Consider the following 19,873-nt stretch of genomic DNA (forward strand, 5'->3'; position numbering starts at 1 on the left):
TACTTAGATTAGGAAAAAATTGTCTTTTTGGTTTAGAGTCTTTTATTTTCTTTTCAAAATTTCTTTTTCAAAAATATCATTTCTCTTTATTAATCTTTAATTTTCTTTGAGTTTAGTTTCATGTTTTAAGTTTGGTGTCAATTGCATGTGGTTATTTTCTTTCAATTTTCCTTATTTGATCTTTGAATTTTCTTGCTTGGTGTCTTTCCTTGTTTTTCCTGTGTAGTTTCGAATTATTAGTGTCTAGAGTATAAAAATTTTTAAGTTTGGTATTCCTTGTGTTGTTATTACCTTAAAAATGTTTCAAAAAGTGTTCTTGGTATTTTTTATGTTCTTGTTGTTCTTAGTCTTCAAAGTATTCTTGAGTCTCTTTTTTTGTGTTTTGATCTTAAAATTTTTAAGTTTGGTGTTCCTTGGTGTTTTCCCTTCAAGTTTTCGAAAATAAGGAGCATTGGATCTAAAAATTTTAAGTCTTGTGTCTTTTTATTATTTTTCTCTTTCCTCATTAATTTCAAAAAAATCAAAAAATATCTTTTCCCTTATTCACTCATAATTTTCGAATTCCTTGAGTTGATTTAGTCAAAATTTTTAAAATTTGGTAGTTTCTTGTTAGTCAAGTAAAAAATTTTAACTTTTAAAATTTTCTTCTTAAACCTTTTTCAAAACAAACTCTTTTTCAATTTTCTCTTTTTATTTTTTTCGAAAACCCTCACCCAAAATCTTTCATTTATTTTATTTTATTTTATTTTATCTTCTTTTATTTTTAGTTTTCTAAAAAAAAGAAAAAAATTTTTAATAATAAATATAATATTTCTATCTCCAATCCACATCATCTCTCTTTCTCCATCATGGACCTAAGCGGAAATGAACAGTCCAGAAGGACTCTGGGATCATATGCTAACCCCACTATTGCTTCATATAGGAGTAGCATCTGTATACCCCCGATAAGAGCTAACACTTTTGAGCTAAATCCTCAGCTCATTATTATGGTGCAGCGAAATTGCCAGTATTCCGATCTTCCACAAGAAGAACCTACTGAGTTTCTGGCACAGTTCTTACAAATTGCTGACACAGTACGTGATAAGGAAGTGGATCAAGATGTCTATAGATTATTGCTGTTTCCATTTGCTGTAAAAGACCAAGCTAAGAGGTGGTTAAATAACCAACCCAAAGCTAGCATAAGAACATGGAAATAGTTGTCAGACAAATTCCTGAATCAATATTTCCCTCTAAAAAGGATGACACAGCTAAGGTTGGACATCCAAGGATTTAAACAAGAGGATAATGAATTTCTTTATGATGCCTGGGAGAGGTACAGAGAGATGCTAAGGAAATGCCCCTCTGAAATGTTTTCAGAATGGGTGCAGTTAGACATCTTCTACTACGGGCTTACAGAAAAAGCCCAGATATCTCTAGACCACTCAGCAGGTGAATCTATACACATGAGAAAAACAATTGCTAGAAATCAGCATCTGTACTTAAGTAGTGAGTCCTCCATGAAAGAAGAGGCTAAGGCAGTATCCACTAAACTTAGTCCTCCAGAACAAGTTGCTGAACTCAATCAGCAATTATGTTTTCTAACAAAATAGCTAGCAGAATTCAAAGAAATGCTACAAGAAACCAAAGATGCTAACTAGAATATGGAAAAACAATTAAATCAGACAAAATAGCAGTTATCCAAATAGATAATAGAAGAGTGCCAAGCTGTTCATTTAAGGAGTAGGAAGACATTAAATACCTCAACTCAAAGCAGCAAAAAGCCGTGAAAGGAACAATTGACAGAGGATGAGCAAATCACTGCCCAAAATCCCTTTGAGGACAGTAAGAGCCCAGAGAGGAATACTTCTGGCGTTCAAACGCCAGAAAAGGGTAAAGAATTGGCGTTAAACGCCTAGTGGATGCCCACTTCTGGCATTCAAATGCCAGAAAAGGGGGGAAAATCTGGCGTCAAACGCCCATTCATCCCCCAATCCTGGCGTTCAAACGCCAATGAGGGATCAGACACCTGCAAGTGCTGATAGTAACACCTCTAAGAAGGCTTCTCCAACAACCTCTGTAGGAATTAAACCTGCAGTAACTAAGGTTGAGGAATATAAAGCCAAGATACCTTATCCTCAGAAACTCTGCCAAGCGGAACAGGATAAACAATTTGCCCAGTTTGAGACTATCTCAGGACTCTTGAAATCAAGATTCTGTCTGTAGAGGCACTTGAGCAAATACCTTCTTATGCTAAGTTCATGAAAGAGATCTTAAGTCATAAGAAGGATTGGAGAGAAACTGAAAATTTTTCCTCACTGAAGAATGCAGTGCAGTCATTTTGAAAAGCTTACCAGAGAAGCTTAAAGATCCCGGAAGCTTTATGATACCATGCACATTAGAGGATACTTGTACCAAGACAATGATGAGTTATATTTTGGTGGAGACAAGAATCTCTCCCAAAATAACACCAATCTAACCGGCAAGTGCACCGGGTCGCATCAAGTAATAAAAACTCACGGTAGTGAGGTCGATCCCACAGGGATTGAAGGATTGAGCAATTTTAGTTTAGTGGTTGATTTAGTCAAGCGAATCAAGAATTGGTTGATTGATTGGTGATTTGCAGAATTTAAATTGCATTGAAAGTAAAGAGAGCAAGAAATAAATTGCTGAATCTTAAAGAACAAGAAATTAAATGGCAGAAACTTAAAGAGCAAGAAATGTAAATTGCAAGAATCTTAAATGACAAGAAATGTAAATGGATTAAAATGTAAAGGGGATTGGGACTTGGATTTGCAGGAATTAAACAAAGAGAAATTAATTTGCATCAAACAGAAGAGTAATTGGGAATTGGGATTTAATTGAATTCAAACAGACAAGCAAAATAAACAAATAAAGCAAGAACAGAAAATTGAAATGGTAAAATGAGATCTCAGGACCCAGAGACTAGAAAACCAAGTCTAGATCTCAATGCCTTCCTAGATCCAACAAAAATAATAGCAAGAGAATTGTAAATTGCAAAGATAGTAGATGAGAAGCAAGTAACCGAAATGGAAATTCAATAGCAGTGAAAAATAAACAAGATCCAAGGTGAGATTGAAACAGAATTTCTTCAATTCTTCCACCCAAGATCCAAGACAAGTGTAATTGAAATTGAAAGCAATTAAACTAAGAAATTCAAGATCACTCCAGCTCCCTAAACCGAAAAGAAAGCTTTCTAAAAACTAAAAAGGGAAGCCTCCCCAATAACTTGAATTCTAGCCTATTTATACACTTTCTTCAAATGATCTTCAAGCCTTGAGTTGGGCCTTTGTTCTTGGTGGAATTGGGTTGAAAGAGGCCTTGTTTGATTGCTCTTGGAGTTTGAAGAAGAACCAAAGTGAACCAATTGAACCGGTTGGAGTTTTGCAAAAAGTTGGAGTAAAAGTTTGAGCCAAAGTTAGGGGTCTAACTTTGGCTCCAACTTTTCATATCAGTTGGCAAAGTTTTCTGGTTTAAACGTTGGTGCCAAAGTTAGGGGTCTAACTTTGGCTCCAACGTTGGCCCTCCTTAGTGACTCATGGCGCCAACGTTAGCCTCCAAGTTAGGGGTCTAACGTTGGCGCAAACGTTGGCCCTTCTCCCTTAAATTTTCATGCGCCAACGTTAGCCTCCAAGTTAGGGGTCTAACATTGGCGCAAGCTTTTGGTGGCCAGAGAGGAGTTCTTATGCCAACGTTAGCCTCCAAGTTAGGGGGCTAACGTTGGCGCAAACGTTGGGTGCCTAGTGAGTAGCATTCATGTGCCAACGTTAGCCTCCAAGTTAGGGGGCTAACGTTGGCGCAAACTTTGAGTGTCCAGGGAAGAAATTTGCTACTTCTAACGTTAGCCCTCAAGTTAGGGGGCTAACTTTGAGGCTAACTTTTCACCCAAAGTTTGTGCTGAAGTTTGGGGGCTAACTTTAAGTCCAACTTTTTGCTTCCTGGTTCAATTTCACTTGTTTCATTATCCTCTCTTTGCTTCTAGCCATTCCTTCTTACTTCAACCTTTCTCCAAGCTATCTTTACCTATCATTAGTCAACCAAACACATCAAAGCTATGCTCAAAATCATAAGGTGTTCAATCTATCATAATATGCAACAATTATAGCATAAAACCTCATGAATTTGCATCAATTCACATATGGTTGATTAAATTAAAGGAAGCATGAAAATCTACCCAATTGGCTTGTTTATGGCTCAAGAAAGTGCATAATTCAAGTGAAAACAAAAGAAAAAGACTAGTGAAACTAGGCTAAGATGACTTGTCATCAGACAACTCTATGTGATCTTGGGGCAAGTATCAACCTAATACCTACATCCACTATCAGAAAGCTTGGCTTGACTGAAGAAGTCAAACCAACTTGAATTTGCCTCCAGCTTGCTGATGGCTCCATTAAATATCCATCAAGCGTAATTGAGGACATGATTGTCAAGGTTGGGCCATTTGTCTTTTCCACTGACTTTGTAATGCTTGAAATAGAGGAGCACAAGAGTGCAACTCTCATTCTAGGAAGACCTTTTCTAGCAACTGGACGAACCCCCATTGATGTCCAAAAAGGGGAGGTGACCTTGAGAGTAAATAAGGATGAGTTTAAGTTGAATGCTGTCAAAGCTATGTAGCATCCAGACACATCAAAAGACTGCATGAGAGTTGATATTATTGACTCCTTGGTGGAAGAAGTCAATATGACTGAGAGTCTCGAAAAAGAGCTAGAGGACATCTTTAAAGATGTTCAGCTCGATCTGGAGGAACTAAAGAAAACAGAAGAACCTCTAAAAACTCCTCCAGAAGGGGAGAAGCCTCCTAAACCCGAGCTCAAACCATTACCACCATCCCTAAAATATGCATTTCTGGGAGAAGGTAACACTTTTCCTTAATCATAAGCTCTACCTTAGAGCCACAAGAAGAGAAAGCACTAATTCAAGTGCTAAGGACACACAAGACAGCTCTTGGATGGTCCATAAGTGATCTTAAAGGAATTAGCCCAGCCAGATGCATGCACAAGCCAGTGGTTTAACTACAAAGGCGGCTGAATCCAGCCATGAAGGAGGTGGTGCAGAAAGAGGTCACTAAATTACTAGAGGCTGGGATCATTTATCCTATTTCTGATAGCCCCTGGGTAAGCCCTGTCCAAGTAGTCCCCAAAAAGGGTGGCTGGTGCACGAAAATTACAATCACAATTTTGTAATTCCAAACAACTAACCAGTAAGTGCACTGGGTCATCCAAGTAATACCTTACGTGAGTAAGGGTCGATCCCACGGAGATTGTTGGCTTGAAGCAGCTATGGTTATCTTGTAACTCTTAGTCAGGATATCAATAATGGTTCTTAGTTTTGATTGTGAAAAATAAAAGAACATGAAATAAATACTTGTTATGCAGTAATGGAGAATGGGTTGGAGTTTTGGAGATGCTCTGTGTTATGAATCTCTGCTTTCCTACTGTCTTCTTCTTCACGCACGCAAGGCTCCTTCCATGGCAAGCTGTATGTTGGTGGATCACCGTTGTCAATGGCTACCATCCGTCCTTTCAGTGAAAAAGGTCCATATACATGGCTAATCATCTGTCGGTTCTCACTTGTGTTGGAATAGGATCCAGTGATCCTTTTTTCGTCTGTCACTACGCCCAACATTCGTGAGTTTGAAGCTCTTCACAGTCATCCCATCCCAGATCCTACTCGAAATACCACATACAAGGTTTAGACTTTCCAGATCTCAAGAATACTGCCAACTGATTTTGGTTTATACCACGAAGACTCTGGTCTCACGGATTGAACGCTCTGTTGTCAGGAGAGGCAGTCAAACTCGTGAACCAGGAACCCAAAAGATAAACACTCAATATAAGGTAGAATGGAAGTGGTAGTCAGGCACGCATTCATAGGTTGAGAATGGTGATGAGTGTCACGGATCATCACATTCATCATGTTTAAGTGCGAGTGAATATCTTAGAATAGAACAAGCGTGATTGAATAGAAGACAGAAATAATTGCATTAATCCATCGAGACACAGTAGAGCTCCTTACCCCCAACCATGGGGTTTAGAGACTCATGCCGTAGAAGATACAAATTCAGATGTAAAATGTCATAAGGTACTGAATGAATCTCTAAAAGTAGGTTTTATACTCAACTAGTAACCTAGGTTTACAGAAAATGAGTAAGCTAAGATCGATAGTGCAGAAATCCACTTCCGGGGCCCACTTGGTGTGTGTTTGAGCTGAGCAATGAGGCTTTCACGTGGATAGGCTATTCCTGGCGTTTAACTCCAGCTTTTGTGCCAGTTTGGGCGTTTAACTCCATCTTGTATCTTTTTCTGGCATTTAACGCCAGAATATGGTAGAAAGTTGGCGTTAAACGCCAGTTTGTGTCATCACAACTCGGGCAAAGTATAGATGATTATATATTGCTGGAAAGCCTAGAATGTATACTTTCCAACGCAATTGATAGCGCGCCAATTAGGCTTTTGTAGCTCCAGAAAATCCATTTCGTGTGTAGGGAGGTCAGAATCCAACAGCATCTGCAGTTCTTTTTCAGCCTCTGAATCAGATTTTGCTCAGGTCCCTCAATTTCAGCGAGAAAATACCTAAAATTACAGAAAAACACACAAACTCATAGTAAAGTCCAGAAATGTAATTTTTGCATAAAAACTAATAAAAATATACTAAAAAGTAGCTAGATCCTACTAAAAACTATATGAAAAAGCGTCTAATATATCCGCTCATCACAACACCAAACTTAAACTGTTGCTTGTCCTCAAGCAACTAGATAAATAAAATAGGATAGAAAGAAAATCAAGAGGCAATAACATCTCAGAGTTTTATATGAAGCTCAAATTCTCATTAGATGAGCGGGACTAGTAGATTTTTGGTTTCTGAACAGTTTTGGCATCTCAATTTATCCTTTGAAGTTCAGAATGATTGGCATCTATAGGAAATCAGAATTCAGATAGTGTTATTGATTCTCCTAGTTTAGTATATTGATTCTTGAACACAACTACTTTATGAGTCTTGGCCGTGGCCGTAAGCACTTTGTTTTCCAGTATTACCACCAGATACATAAATGCCACAGACACATAACTGGGTGAACCTTTTCAGATTGTGAATCAGCTTTGCTAAAGTCCCCAATTAGAGGTGTCCAGAGTTCTTAAGCACATTCTTTTTTTTTGCCTTGGATCACAAATTTAACCACTCAGTCTCAAGTTTCTCACTTGGACCTGCATGCCACAAGCACATGGTTAGGGACAACTTGATTCAGCTGCTTAGGCCAGGATTTTATTTCTTTGGACCCTCCTATCCATTAATGCTCAAAGCCTCGGACCCTTTTCACCCTTGCCTTTTGTTTTAAAGGGCTATTGGCTTTTTCTGCTTGCTTTTTCCTTTTCTTATATATTTTTTGCCATTTTTTGCAAGCTTTTGTTTTTCACTGCTTTTTCTTGCTTTAAGAATTAATTTTATGATTTTTAAAATTATCAATAACATTTCTCCTTCTTCATCATTCCTTCAAGAGCCAACAATTTTAACATTCATAAACTTCACTATAAAAAAATATACGCTATTAAAGCATTCATTCAGAAAACAAAAAGTATTGCCACCACATATAAATAATTTGAATTTTTCTTATTAAGAACTCGAAAAAAAATTGCCTCCTTATTATAAAAAATCTGCTATTTTATTTATGTTTAATGATGATGAGAAAAATAAATTATAGCTTACTTGGAGATGATAAAAATAAAAATAAAAATACTAATTACTACTATTCATGTGACTCCTAAGGTAGATCTCTAATAGCAGAAGTTATCATAGAGTTAAGATTAGGACTCAACAACCTTTATTTTGGGAGATGGATGCTCTTTCAATCTATGGTGTGTCTGGTCCTTCAAGGGACAGCTTCTGGCGCTTCAGCTCCTGTAGTTCACGCCCTTGCTTCTCCTGTTCCTTAAGCAATTTGCAGAGCATGCTATTTTGATTTTGATTTTGCTGTTCTTCTCAAGATTAGCTAGAATTTTCCAGCCCATATTTCGAATCTGCTCTTGGATCTCCAGATATTCGTCTTCTTTCAGATCGAATTTAACTTCCGGGATCACTGACCTTAGACCCATTATTTTGTGATATTGGTCTGCATGTTCTTTGGTTAAGAACCTATCTTGATTCCAAAGTGGTTTTGGAGTGTTCTCTTTCTTGCCTCTTAAAGTGGTTTGTTTTCCCTTAGGAGCCATGATCTTAGTGAATCTTAGCTCAATGATCACGAAAAATACACTAAACTTAGAGGTTTGCTTGTCCTCAAGCAAAATAAAGGAAAGGAGAGGAATAGGAAGAGAGTGAAATTCGAGTTGTGGAAGAGAAGGGGAGGCCGAATGTGAATTTAAAAGGGAGGGGGTGGGCAAAAATTTTGAAAAAAAAAGATATGATAGAAGATATGATTTGTAAAAGATAAGTATGATATGCAAAAGATGGAATTTTAAAATTAAAAATATATGAAAGAGTTTTGAAGAAGATAAATCTAAATTTGAAAAGATAGTATGATGAGTTGAAAAAGATTTAAAAAGATATTAAAAAGATATATGAATTTTGAAAAAGATTTGAAAAGAAGTTGAAGAAGAATGAAGAAAGATTTCTAAGATAATTTTTTTTTAAATTGAAATTGAAAAATGAGAATTTGTACATGTTCATGCAAGAAATTATGGATGAAAACATGAAAATTTGAAAAAAATTGAGTTGGAAACAAAAACTTCATCCCCTCCACATTCCTGGCGTTAAACGCCCAGAATGGCATCCATTCTGGCGTTTAACGCCCAATTGTTGCTTGTTTTGGGCGTTTAACGCCCAGCCAGGTACCTTGGCTGGCGTTAAATGCCAGAAAGCCTTTATCACTGGGCATTTTTCTAAACGCCCAGGATGCTGCAATTCTGGTGTTAAACGCCCAGAATGGTACCCATTCTGGCATTAAACGCCCAGAATGATGCCCGTTATGGCGTTTAACGCCCAAAATACCCCTTACTGACATTTTTGTGCCAGTGAGCTCTTTTTTCTCTGCTTTATGCTCTGAATCCTTCTGTAACTCTGTGAACTTCTATAATTGAGAATCAATGTTAAAGATAATTTATATCAAACTCCTATAATTATTATTTTTTTAAATAACAAATAAACTATGTCAATGGTTGGGTTGCCTCCCAGCAAGCGCTTCTTTATTGTCTTTAGCTGGACCTTACTGAGCTTTAATCTAGTCTCAGTTTTGAGCATTCTTGCTCAACATTGCTTTCAAGATAATGCTTGACTCTCTGTCCATTAACAATGAACTTTTTGTCGGAGTCAGTATCCTGAAGTTTTACATATCCATATGGTGACACACTTGTAATCACATATGGTCCTCTCTACCAGAATTTTAATTTCTCAGGGAATAGTCTGAGCCTAGAGTTAAATAGCATAACCTTTTGTCCTGGCTCAAAGACTCTTGATGACAGTTTTTTGTCATGCACCCTTTTTGCTTTCTCCTTGTAAATTTTTGCATTTTCGAAAGCATTGAGTTAGAATCCCTCTAGCTCATTCAGCTAGAGCAATCTTTTCTCTCCAGCTAATTTAGCATCAAGGTTTAGGAATCTGGTTACCCGGTAGGCTTTATGCTCCAGTTCCACGAGCAGGTGACAGGCCTTCCCATACACAAGCTGGTTTGGAGAAGTTCCTATAGGGGTCTTGAGTGCTGTTCTGTATGCCCATAGAGCATCATCCAAGCTCCTTGCCCAATCCTTTCTACGGGCAATTACAGTTCATTCCAGGATTCTTTTTAGTTCTCTATTAGAGACTTCAGCTTGCCCATTTGTTTGTGGATGATATGGAGTTGCCACCTTGTGGCTAATTCCACATCTAACCATAGCAGAGTAAAGTTGTTTATTGCAGAAATGAGTACCTCCATCATTGATTAGTACTCTAGGGACACCAAATCAGCTAAAGATATATTTCTAGAGGAACTTCAGCACTGTTTTAGTATCATTAGTGGGTGTTGCAATTGCCTCTACCCATTTAGATACATAGTCTACGGCCACCAGAATATAAGTGTTTGAGTATGATGGTGGGAAAGGCCCCATGAAGTCAATACCCCATACGTCACACAACTCAATCTCTAAGATCCCTTGTTGAGGCATGGCGTAACCATGAGGCAGATTACCAGCTCTCTAGCAACTGTCACAGTTACGTACAAACTCTCGGGAGTCTCTATAGAGGGTAGGCCAGTAGAAGCCACATTGGAGGACTTTTGTGGCTGTTTGCTCACCTCCGAAATGTCCTCCATATTGTGATCCATGGCGATGCCATAGGATCTTCTGTGCCTCTTCTCTAGGCATGCATCTACGGATTATTCCGTTTGCGCATCTCTTAAAGAGATATGGTTCATCCCACAAATAGTACTTTGCATCAGAAATCAATTTTTTTGTTTGCTTCCTGCTGTACTCCTGGGGTATGAATCTCACAGCTTTATAGTTTGCAATGTCTGCAAACCATAGCACTTCCTGAATGGCAAAGAGTTGCTCATCGAGGAAGGTTTCAGAGATCTCAGTGGAAGGGAGGGACGCTCCTGCCACTGGTTCTATCCGGGACAAGTGATCAGCTACTTGGTTCTCTGTCCCTTTTCTGTCTCTTATTTCTATATCAAACTCTTGCAGAAGCAACACCCATCTTATGAGCCTGGGTTTTGAATCCTGCTTTGTGAGTAGATATTTGAGAGTAGCATGGTCAGTGTACACAATCACTTTTGATCCGACTAAATAGGATCTAAACTTGTCAATGGCATAAACCACTGCAAGTAGTTCATTTTCTGTGGTTGTATAGTTCTTCTGTGCGTCATTTAGAACACGGCTGGCATAGTAAATGACATGCAAAAGCCTGTTATGCCTCTGTCCCAATACTGCACCAATAGCATGATCACTGGCATCACACATTAGTTCGAATGGTAATGTCCAGTCTGGTGCAGAAATGACAGGCGCTGTGACCAACTTAGCCTTCAAAGTCTCAAAGGCCTGCACACACTCTATGTCAAAGACAAATGGTGTATCAGCAGCTAGCAGGTTACTCAGAGGTTTTGCGATTTTTGAAAAATCCTTTATGAACCTCCTGTAGAATCCTACATGTCCCAGAAAACTTCAGATTGCCTTAACATTGGTGGGTGGTGGTAATTTTTCAATTACCTCTACCTTAGCTTGATCCACCTCTATTCTTTTGTTCGAAATGTTATGCCCAAGGACAATTCTTGCAGTCAACATAAAGTGACATTTTTTTCAGTTTAAAACCAGGTTAGTCTCTTGGCACCTTTTCAGAACAAGTGCTAGATGATCAAGACAGGAGCTGAATGAGTCTCTAAATACTGAGAAGTCATCCATGAAGACTTCCAGAAAATTTTCCACCATATCAGAGAAGATAGAGAGCCTGCATCTCTGAAAGATTGCTGGTGCATTGCACAGACCAAAAGGTATCCTTCTGTAGGCAAATACTGCAGATGGGCATGTGAATGCTGTTTTCTCTTGATCTTGAGGATCTACTACAATTTGGTTATAACCTGAATAGCCATCCAAAAAGTAGTAATAGTCATGACCTGCTAGTCTTTCTAGCATCTAGTCTATGAATGGTAAAGGAAAATGATCATTTATGGTGGTTGTATTGAGCCTTCTATAGTTAATACACATATGCCACCCTGTAACTGTTCTTGTAGGAACCAGTTCATTCTTTTCATTGTGAATCACTGTCATGCCTCCCTTTTTGGGTACAACTTGGACAGGGCTCACCCAGGGGCTATCAGAAATAGGATAAATAATCTCAGCCTCCAGTAATTTAATGACCTCTTTCTGCACCACCTCCTTCATGGCTGGATTCAGACGCCTCTATGGTTGAACCACTGGCTTAGCATTATCCTCCAATAGGATCTTGTGCATGCTTCTGGGTGGGCTAATGCCCTTAAGATCACTTATGGACCCCCCAAGAGCTATCTTATGTGTCCTTAGCACCTGAATTAGTGCTTTCTCTTCCTGTGGCTCTAAAGCAGAGCTTATGATTACAGGAAAAGTGTCACCTGCTCCCAGAAATGCATATTTCAGGGATGGTGGTAGTGGTTTGAACTCGGGTTTAGGAGGTTTCTCCCCTTCTTGAGGAGTTTTCATAGGTTCTTTTATTTCCTCTGGTTTCTCCAGATCAGGCTGAACATCCTTAAAGATGTCCTCTAGGTCTGATTCGAGACTCTCAGCCATATTGATCTCCTCTACCAGGGAGTCAGTAATATCAACGCTCATGCAGTCTTTGACGTGTCTGGATGCTTCATTGCTTCAACAGCATTCAGCCTAAACTCATCATCATTGACTTTTAGGGTCACTTCCCATTTTTGGACGTCAATGAGGGTTCGTCCAGTTGCTAGAAAAGGTCTTCCTAGAATGAGAGTTGTACTCTTGTGCTCCTCCATCTCCAGCACTACAAAGTCAGTGGGAAAGGCAAATGGTCCAACTGTGACAATCATGTCCTTAATTACGCCTGATGGATATTTAATGGAGCCATCAGCAAGTTGAAGACAGATTCGGGTTGGTTTGACCTCTTCAGTCAAGCCAAGCTTTCTGATAGTGGATGCATGGATTAGGTTGATACTTGCCCCAAGATCACATAGAGCTGTCTTGGTACAAGTACCCTCCAATGTGCATGGTATCATAAAGCTCCCAGGATCCTTAAGCTTCTCTTGTAAGCTCTTTAAGATGACTGCACTGCATTCTTCAGTGAGAAAGACTTTTTCAGTTTCTCTCCAATCCTTCTTATGACTTAAGATCTCTTTCATGAACTTAGCATAAGAAGGTATTTGCTCAAGTGCCTCTGCAAACAGAATCTTGATTTCAACAGTCATGAGATAGTCTGCAAAGCGGGCAAATTGTTTATCCTGTTCCGCTTGGTAGAGTTTCTGAGGATAAGGCATTTTAGCTTTGTATTCTTCAACCTTAGTTGCTACAGGTTTATTTCCTACAGAGGCAGGTTGAGAAGCCTTCTTGAGGGAGTTATTATCAGCATTTGTAGGTGTTTGATCCCTTATTGGCATTTGAACACCAGAATGGGAGGAGGAATGGGCGTTTAACGCCAACTTTTCAGCCTTTTATGGCATTTGAACGCCAGAACTGGGCGTCCATTGGGCGTTCAACACCAGTCTTTCACCCTTTTCTGGAATTTGAACACCAGAATTATTCCTCTCTGGGCTCTTAATGTCCTCAGAGGGACTTTGGGTGGCAGTTTGCTCATACTCTGTCAGTTGTTCTCTTCTTGGCTTTCTGCTGCCTTGAGTTGAGGTGTTCAATATTTTTCCACTTCTTAATTGAACTGCTTGGCACTCTTCTGTTATCTATTTTGATAACTATTATTTTGTCTGATTCAACTGTGTTTCCATATCCTTATTAGCATTCTTGGTTTCTTGTACCATCTCCTTAAATTCTGCTAACTGTTTTGTTATAGAAGATAGCTACTGATTGAGTTCAGCAACTTGTTCCTGAGGACTAAAGTTAGTGGATACTGCCTTAGCTTCTTCTTTCATGGAGGACTCACTATTTAAGTACAGATGTTAATTTCTAGCAATTGTATCTATGAGATCTTGAGCCTCTTCAACCGTCTTTCTTATGTGTATAGATCTACCAGTTGAGTGGTCTAGAGATAACTGAGCTTTTTCTGTAAGGCCATAGTAGAAGATGTCTAACTACATCCATTCTGAAAACATTTCAGATGGGCATTTCCTTAGCATCCCTCTATACCTTTCCCAGGCATCATAAAGAGATTCATTATCTCCTTGTCCGAAGCCTTGGATATCCAGCCTTAGCTGTGTAATCCTTTTAGGAGGGAAATATTGATTCAGGAATTTTTCTGACATCTATTTCCATGTCTTATGCTTGTTGTAGGTTGGTTAATTAACCATCTCTTAGCTTGATCTTTTACAGTAAATAGAAATAGTAATAGTCTGTAGACATCCTGATCTACTTCCTTATGATGTACTTTGTCAGCAATTTGTAAGAATTGTGCCAGAAACTCAGTAGGTTCTTCCTGTGGAAGACCGGAATACTGGCAATTTTACTGCACCATGATAATGAGTTGAGGATTAAGCTCAAAATTACTAGCTTTAATGGGGGGTATATAGATACTACCCCCATATGAAGCAGTAGTGGGATTAGCATATGACCCCAAAGTCCTTCTGGACTGTTCATTTCCACTTAGGTCCATGATGGAGAAAGGGATATGATGTAGATTGTAAATAGAAATTTTATTCTCTATTTTTTTTTGAAAATAAAAGAAAATTGAAAACTAAAATAATTAATTAATTAAAAAGATTTGAAAAATTTTTGTGTGAGGATTTCCGAAAAATGAAGAGATAAAAAGTGGTTAGGGAGCTTTGAAGAAGATATGATTTCAAAATTTTAAATGTTGAAACTTTCTTAAAAGAAAACACCAAACTTAAAATTTTTCAATCACAATAATAGAATAAGACTAAAATTTCGAAAATTATGAGTAATTAAAGGAAAGGATATATATATATATATATATATATATATATATATATATATATATATATTATTTTTGAATTTTATGAGGAAAGAGAAAAACACACAAAAGACACAAGACTTAAAAAATTTTTTTAGATCTAATGCTCCTTGTTTTCGAAAATTTGGAGGTTAAACACCAAGGAACACCAAACTTAAAAATTTTAAGATCAAAACACAAGGAAGACTCAAGAACACTTTGAAGACTTGCAAGAACAACAAGAACAAAATTCAAAGACTCAAAGAATTCAAGAACACAAGGAAAGAACATCAAACTTTAAATTTTTAGAAAACCAAAATAAAATTTTCGAAAACTAAAGAAAAATTAACAAGAGAACACCAAACTTAAAATTTGACACAAGATTTAATCAAAGAAAAATTATTTTTTGAAAAGAAGATACCAAAAACATAAGCCATCGCTCTAACCAACTGAGTTATGAAAGAAAAAGTATTTTCTTGAAAAATCTTTTTGAACTTTTCAAAAATCACAAGAAAAACAAGGAAAGACACAAAACAAGAAAAACCAAAGATCAAACAAGAAAAAAAGATAAACAAGAACAATTTGAAGATCAAGAACGAACAATGAACACAAATTCGAAAATATGAAGAATAAATGAGGACGTGCAATTGACACCAAACTTAAAACATGAAACTAAACTCAAAGAAAAATTAATAATTAATAAAGAAAAATAAAATTTTTTAAAAGAAAATAAAAGACTCAAATTTGATGACTCTATACCAACAAAAAAATAAGTTATTCCTAATCTAAGCAACAAGATGAACCGTCAGTTGTCCAAACTAGAACAATTCCCGTCAACGGCACCAAAAATTTGGTGCACGAAAATTACAATCGCAATTTTGCAATTTCGCACAACTAACCAGCAAGTGCACTGGGTCGTCCAAGTAATACCTTACGTGAGTAAGGATCAATCCCATGGAGATTTTTGGCTTGAAGCAGCTATGGTTATCTTGTAACTCTTAGTCAGGATATCAATAATGGTTCTTAGTTTTGATTGTGAAAAATAAAATAACATGAAATAAATACTTGTTATGCAGTAATGGAGAATGGGTTGGAGTTTTGGAGATGCTCTGTCTTCTGAATCTCTGCTTTCCTACTGTATGTTGGTGGATCACCGTTGTCAATGGCTACCATCCGTCCTTTCAGTTAAAAAGGTCCATATACATGGCTAATCATCTGTCGGTTCTCACTTGTGCTGGAATAGGATCCAGTGATCCTTTTTCGTCTGTCACTACTACCAACATTCGTGAGTTTGAAGCTCTTCACAGTCATCTCATCCCAGATCCTACTTGGAATACCACAGACAAGGCTTAAACTTTCCGGATATCAAGAATACTGCTAATTGATTCTAGCTTATACCACGAAGACTCTGGTCTCACGGATTGAACGCTCTGTTGTCAGGAGAGGCAGTCAAACTCGTGAACCAAGAACCCAAGAGATAAACACTCAATCTAAGGTAGAACAAAAGTGGTTGTCAGGCACGCGTTCATAGGTTGAGAATAGTGATGAGTGTCACGGATCATCACATTCATCATGTTTAAGTGCGAGTGAATATCTTAGAATAGAACAAGCGTGATTGAATAGAAAACAGAAATAATTGCATTAATCCATTGAGACACAGCAGAGCTCTTCACCCCTAACCATGGGGTTTAGAGACTCATGCCATAGAAGATACAAATTTAGATGTAAAATTTCATGAGGTACTGAATAAATCTCTAAAAGTAGTTTTTATACTCAACTAGTAACCTAGGTTTATGGAAAATCTGTTTGGGATGAGCAATGAAGTTTTCATGTGCATAGGCTATTCCTGGCATTTAACTCCAGCTTGTGCCAGTTTGGGCGTTTAACTCCAGCTTGTATCCTGTTTCTGGCGTTTAATGCCAGAATAGTGCAGAAAGTTGGCGTTAAACGCCAGTTTACGTCATCACAACTCGGGCAAAGTATGGACTATTATATATTGCTGGAAAGCCTAGGATGTCTACTTTCCAACACAATTGAGAGCGCGCCACTTGGGTATCTTTAGCTCCAGAAAATCCATTTCGAGTGAAGGGAGGTCAGAATCTAACAGCATCTGCAGTCCTTTTTCAGCATCTGAATCAAATTTTTGCTCAGGTCCCTCAATTTTAGCTAGAAAATACCTAAATTTATAGAAAAACACACAAACTCATAGTAAAGTCCAAAAATGTGATTTTTTCATAATAACTAATAAAAATATACTAAAAAGTTGCTAGATCCTACTAAAAACCATATGAAAATACACCCAAAAAGCGTATAAAATATCCGCTCATCAGTGGCATGACAGTGGTTCACAATGAAAAAAATAAACTGATTCCTACAAGAACAGTTACAGGGTGGCGTATGTGTATTGACTACAGAAGACTCAATACAGCCACCAGAAAGGATCATTTTCCTTTACCATTCATAGACCAGATGCTAGAAAGACTAGCAGGTCATGATTACTACTGCTTTTTGGATGGCTATTCAGGATACAATCAAATTGCAGTAGATCCTCAGGATCAAGAAAAAATAGCATTCACATGTCCATCTGGAGTATTTGCCTACAGAAGGATGCCATTTGGCTGTGTAATGCACCTGCAACCTTTCAGAGATGCATGCTCTCTATTTTCTTTGATATGGTAGAAAAATTTCTAGAAGTCTTCATGGATGACTTCTCAGTATTTGGAGACTCATTCAGCTCATGTCTTGACCATTTAGCACTTGTTCTGAAAAGGTGCCAAGAGACTAACCTGGTTTTAAATTGGGAGAAATGTCACTTTATAGTGACTGAATGAATTGTCCTTGGGCATAAAATTTCGAACAAGGGAATAGAGGTGGATCAAGCTAAGGGAGAGTTAATTGAAAAATTACCACCACCAGCCAATGTTAAGGCAATCAGAAGCTTTCTGGGACATGCAGGATTCTACATGAGGTTTATAAAGGATTTTTCAAAAATTGCAAAACCTCTAAGTAATCTGCTAGCTGCTGATACACCCTTTGTCTTTAACACAGAGTGTCTGCAGGTGTTTGAGACTTTGAAAGCTAAGCTGGTCACAACACCAGTCATTTCTACACCAGACTGGACACTACCATTTGAACTAATGTGTGACGCCAGTGATCATGCTATTGGTGTAGTATTGGGACAGAGGAATGACAAGCTTCTGCACGTCATTTACTATGCTAGCCGTGTTTTAAATGACGCACAGAAAAATTACACTACCACAGAAAAGGAATTGCTTGTAGTGGTTTATGCCATTGACAAGTTCAGATCCTATTTAGTAGGATCAAAAGTGATTGTGTACACTGACCATGCTGCTCTTAAATATCTACTCACAAAGCAGGATTCAAAACCCAGGCTCATAAGATGGGTGTTACTTCTGCAAGAGTTTGATATAGAAATAAGAGACAGAAATGGGACAGAGAACCAAGTAGCAGATCACCTGTCCCAAATAGAACCAGTAGAAGGGGCATCCCTCCCCTCTACTGAGATCTCTAAAACCTTCCCGGATGAGCAACTCTTGCAGACATTGCAAACTATAAAGCGGTAAGATTCATACCCAAAAAGTACAGCAGGCAGCAAACAAAAAAATTAGTTACTAATGCAAAGTACTACTTGTGGGATGAACCATATCTCTTTAAGAGATGTGTAGACGGAATAATCTGTAGGTGTGTGCCCAGAGAAGAGGCACAGAAAATCCTATGGCATTGCCATGGATCACAACATGGAGGACATTTCAAAAGTGAGCAGACAGCCACAAGAGTCCTCCAATGTGGTTTCTACTGGCCTACTCTCCATAGAGACTCCCGAGAGTTGATACATAGTTGTGATAGTTGCCAAAGAGCTGGTAATCTGCCTCACTATTATGCCATACCTCAGCAAGGGATCTTAGAGATTGAGTTGTTTGATGTATGAGGTATTGACTTTATGCGGCCTTTCCCGCCATCATACTCAAACACTTATGTTCTGGTGGTAATAGAATATGTATCTAAATGGGTGGAGGCAATTGCAACACCCACTAATGATACTAAAACCGTGCTGAAGTTCCTGCAGAAGCATATCTTCAGTAGATTTGGTGTCCTCAGAATACTAATCAGTGATGGAGAAACTCATTTCTGTAATAAACAGCTTGACTCTGCTATGATTCGATATGGAATTAACCACAAAGTGGCAACTCCATATCATCCACAGACAAATGGGTAGGCTGAAGTCGCAAATAGAGAACAAAAATAAATCCTGGAACGGACTGTGAATACCCGTAGAAAGGATTGGGCAAGGAGTCTGGATGATGCTCTATTGGCATACAGAACTGCATTCAAAACTCTTATAGGGACCTCTCCATACTAGCTTGTGTATGGAAAAGCCTGTTAGCTGCTAGTGGAACTGGAACACAAGGCCTACTGGGCAACCAGATTCCTAAACCTTGATGCCAAGTTAGCTGGAGAGAAAAGATTGCTCCAGTTGAATGAGCTAGAGGAATTCAGACTTAATGCTTTCAAAAATGCAAAAATTTACAAAGAGAAAGCAAAAAGGTGGCATGATAAGAAACTGTCATCCAGAGTCTTTGAGCCAGGATAGAAGGTTCTACTATTTAACTCTAGGCTCAGATTATTCCATGGGAAATTAAAATCCTGGTGGAGGGGACCATATATGATCACAAGTGTGTCACCATATGGATATGTAGAGCTCCAGGATGTTGACTCTGACAAAAAGTTCATTGTTAATAGACAGAGAGTCAAACATTATCTTGAAAACAATGTTGAGCAAGAATGCTCAAAACTGAGACTAGACTAAAGCTCAGTACAAGTCCAGCTAAAGACAATAAAGTAGCGCTTGTTGGGAGACAACCCAGTCATTAGCAAAGGTTCTTGTTATTTAAATAATAATTATAGGAGTTTGATATAAATTATCATTAAGATTAATTATCAAAATGCAGAAGTTCACAGAGTTACAGAAGGATTCAGAGCACAAAGCAGAGAAAAAGGGCTCATTAGCTCGAAAACGCCAGTAAGAGGGATTTTGGGCGTTAAACGCCCAAAATGGTGCCCATTCTGGCGTTTAACGCCCAGAAAGGACCATTCTGGCCGTTTAACGCCAGTAAAGATACCTTTCTGGGCGTTTAACGCCAGAATTGTAGCATCTTGGGCGTTTAGGAAATCGCCCAGTGATAAAAGATTTCTGGCGTTAAACGCCCAAAATGGCCAACAAATGGCCATTAAACGCTAGAATGGATACCATTCTAGGCGTTTAACGCCAGAAGAGACAAGGGGAGGAGATTTTTTTTCCACTTCAATTTTTTTTTGAAATTTTCATGTTTTAATTCATAATTTTCTG

This window comes from Arachis stenosperma, chromosome 4, assembly GCF_014773155.1.
Source record: "Arachis stenosperma cultivar V10309 chromosome 4, arast.V10309.gnm1.PFL2, whole genome shotgun sequence".
NCBI lineage: Eukaryota > Viridiplantae > Streptophyta > Magnoliopsida > Fabales > Fabaceae > Arachis > Arachis stenosperma.